Here is a 211-nt window from a genome sequence, read left to right on the forward strand (position 1 = left end):
CGCTTCCGCGCTCTCTCCTCAGTCTCCTCGCAAAGAAGCGGCAACACCGCCGACACTACCCCCCCGCGGTGTCCAGCCGCTCACCCGCCCTCCCCTGCCGGCTTTACGCTCATTCGCGATAGAAACACCGCGTGACGCGGACAGCCCGACACCGACCGCGCAGGACCCACCGGGGCACTGCCGGACAGCTTTATTTCAGCTCTACACCCCC

Source organism: Phaethon lepturus, unplaced genomic scaffold (genome assembly GCF_000687285.1).
Source record: "Phaethon lepturus isolate BGI_N335 unplaced genomic scaffold, ASM68728v1 scaffold45765, whole genome shotgun sequence".
Taxonomy (NCBI): Eukaryota; Metazoa; Chordata; class Aves; order Phaethontiformes; family Phaethontidae; genus Phaethon; species Phaethon lepturus.